A 3,545-nucleotide genomic window follows, 5' to 3' on the forward strand; every position below is an offset into this window, starting at 1 on the left:
CACGCCTACCCGTCCGTCACCTAACACGTGCGTCACCTCCCAACAATTCACACAATACATATATTCAGGGTTCATACCCTCAGCTCCAAGATTAGAAGAGTTACTTACCTCAACAAGATGAACCCAACGCCAAGCAAGCTAATCAATACTCAGGAAATTCCATTCCACGTGTATCCATCTTTGAATGCCTTCTTGTCTCCTCAATTCAATGCCAACGATCCGAAACTGAAATTCACCCCTTAATGATACTACAACGATCTACTATACTAAGCAACTTCAATCTACAATATCAACATCCAATGGGACCAACATTAGTAACCAATTCCATAGTTTATGCCATTTAGACAATTTATCAAATACCTAGCGGGCATACATTTATACATTTCTTAACCATATAATTAGTTCTTCCAACTACCACCATTTACCAACAATTCATCCCACCATCATTCTTTAACAACTTATAATCCTAACATCACATGTGTGACCAACCATTCTCACCCAACCAACAAAATTCCATTAAATAATCACCTTTCAATCTCTACAATGGTTATGTATTTAAATCGGAAACTTATGGCTTCCAATCACCATACCATAAGTTTTGTCACATATTTCATACATAAATAATCACCATAGATTAGTTAGAGATGGTAGACATACCTCTTATAGTGAAATTCTTGAGAATCCCAACTTGTAGTGTTCTTGACCAATTTGGGGATTTAAATGGAAATCTATGGATTTTCAAGATTAATCCTTGTTAATACAGGTGTTTAGAAATAGTAATCAACTCAAAATTACTCCAAAAACATTACCTTGGTTCATGGGAGGGAGGTGTTGGACAGATTCCCCTTGATATGCAAGCCCTAGCTCAAAGAAATGACTTAGCTCTCTCTCTACCCGGCCTTGGGGGGTATTTAATGAGTTCCTATGTGTGCGGATGTGTATTTAATGGGTTTCTACGTGCACGGCCGCGCACCTGAGGCAGAAACTCTCAAATATGCGCGGTCGCATGCGCGACCTTGCATCTGGGCGCGTATATGACACATGTCCAGCAAAATGGCCATAACTTTCCATAAACATATCCAAATAACGAACGGTTTGATGAGTTGGAAACTAGACTCAAAGAGCTTTAATTAGATAGGTTATACACCATGTAACGCTTCATATCTTGATAGTTATGCTAGGTTGAAATTAGGTATTGTGCGAACTCAATTGAAACTTTATTCCATCATATAATTTTCAACTTGACTTAACCTTAGGGCTCTTCTTAGACCATAAACCATTCTTAATACACATCATACATATATTATCATGATCAATTAATATCATTCAAATTATCAGTCTTGTTCATACATGAATTAATATAATTAGCACCCGCCAATCTTCTTAATGGTCTTAAAACACTTCAAAATTTTTTGGGATGTTACAAATTCGGTCTTTTACAATTTCTCTAACAAGTTCTAATATAATTTAGGCACTTAAATTAACAAGTAGGGTGCAAATATTACAAGTAATTCATGATTTGGGTCCTAAACTACCCGGACATAAGCACAAATAGTAGATACGCACGCACTCTTATCACTTCGTGCGTACGTAGCCCCCTTACAAGGTTAGACAAGAGACTTACCTCGTCTCAAGACTCACTTTCCGGTCACAATTTCGTCCTAAAGCCTCAATTCGGTGCCAAACAATCCAAAACTAGTCAAATGTTATATAAATTAACCAATAGACGTTCAAAAGTTCATATTCCAACTATTAGAGCGATTACCCAACCCCAATTGAAAGATTCCTAAAATTCATCCGCAGGCCCACGTGCCTGGATTCCGAGAATTTTCGAAGAAAGTTGTTACCCATAACCTCACAAACTCAAATATAAAATTTTCACTCAATCCCATAACTATTTTCGTGGTTAAATCCCATTTTTATCAAAACCTATATTTTTTTTTTTATCTAAACCCATGATTATTACAATTTTTACATGTTAAAATCTACCCATAATCTACGTATTTTAACTCACATTGTATAGAAATTACTTACCTCAAAGTGCTAGGTGAAAGCCCCTCTACAAAAGCTCCAAACTCGCCCGATGAATGAAAGAAAATTAGTCAAAATGGTTTAACTCCCGACTTAAATAAACCTCACTGCCTCAAGGACTTCCGCACTTGCGGTCACTGGGTCGCATCTGCGGCATCGCTTCTGCGGAGGTAGGTCCGCTTCTGCGGAATTCCCCAGGTCCAGAAATGGCCGCTTATGAGAGCGGAATATCGCTTATGCGGTTCCGCTTCTACGGATGGCCAAGCGCATCTGCGGCCCCATCGCACATGCGGGCTATTCCTCGCAGAAGTGAGGCCGCTTCTGCGCATGGTTCTCCGCTTCTGTGGCCACTAGCCAAACGCCCCAAAGTCGCATCTGCGGCCACAAGCTCGCATCTGCGGCCAAAAGCTCGTAGGTGCGGGCACACAAGAACTGGTGCACCAACAACCCTTTTTATGCTCTAAATCGATCCGAGCATCGTACGGATGTCCCCCGAGGCCCCCAGGCCCCCAAGGCCTCGTCCAAACATACCAACAAGTTTGTAAACATAAAACGACACGCTCGCACCCTCGGAACGCGGAAAACAACATTAGAACTAAGAATCGCAACCCAAACCTAAATTACTCGGAATAACACCAAATTTTGCGTGCAAGTCTTAAATCACAATACGGAACTATTCCCAGGCTCGGAATCCCAAACGGACCTCAATAACATCAAAACTTACTCCAAACCAAATTTAAAGAACTTTAAATCCTTCAAGAGGCCAACTATCAATATTAAGCGCAGAAAACGCTCTCGGGTCATCCAAAAACCGATCAGAATATACGCCCAAGTTCAAAATCATCATACGAACCTATCGGGACCATCAAATCTCAGTCTCGAGATCGTTTACTCAAAACGTTGACCAAAGTCAAACTTATCCCATTTTAACCATCCTTAAGGAACCAAGTGTTCCAATTTCAACTCGAACCTTTCCAAATCCCGAACTAACTATCCTCGCTAGTCATAAAATGGTAAAAATACATACAGAGATATTTATTTAGGGGAACGAGGATCTAAAAAGCAAAACGACCGGTCGGGTTGTTACAGAAACGAACAAGTCTTACATAATAAGTAGTCATGCACAAAAGGATAGTAGTTCAAATATAATTAAGATAATAATTTGAATTCAAAATAAGTAAAGATTTAATAAGAGAATTTTTTAGTTAATTTTAAAGTTCTAAATATTAAGAAAATAAAAATTAAATTATAATTTTGTCTATTGTAAAGACTATTTTAAAAGGGTATAAAAGGTTAACGATGTTTTGCTAAGTGACTTGGTACTTTTAATATAGTATATACATACAGATTTATGTTACTATATTTACTTTTGAAGATTCAATTTAGAATTCTTTTAAAAAAGTTTTCAGTAATCAAATCTACTTATATAAATAGTAAAACGCAAAATCGCATTAATGAATTTATTAGTATTTATAAATATCAGAAATCTCACTCTAAAATTATTGAATAGACGA

The sequence above is a fragment of the Nicotiana tomentosiformis genome, chromosome 1 (genome assembly GCF_000390325.3).
Source record: "Nicotiana tomentosiformis chromosome 1, ASM39032v3, whole genome shotgun sequence".
Lineage (NCBI taxonomy): Eukaryota > Viridiplantae > Streptophyta > Magnoliopsida > Solanales > Solanaceae > Nicotiana > Nicotiana tomentosiformis.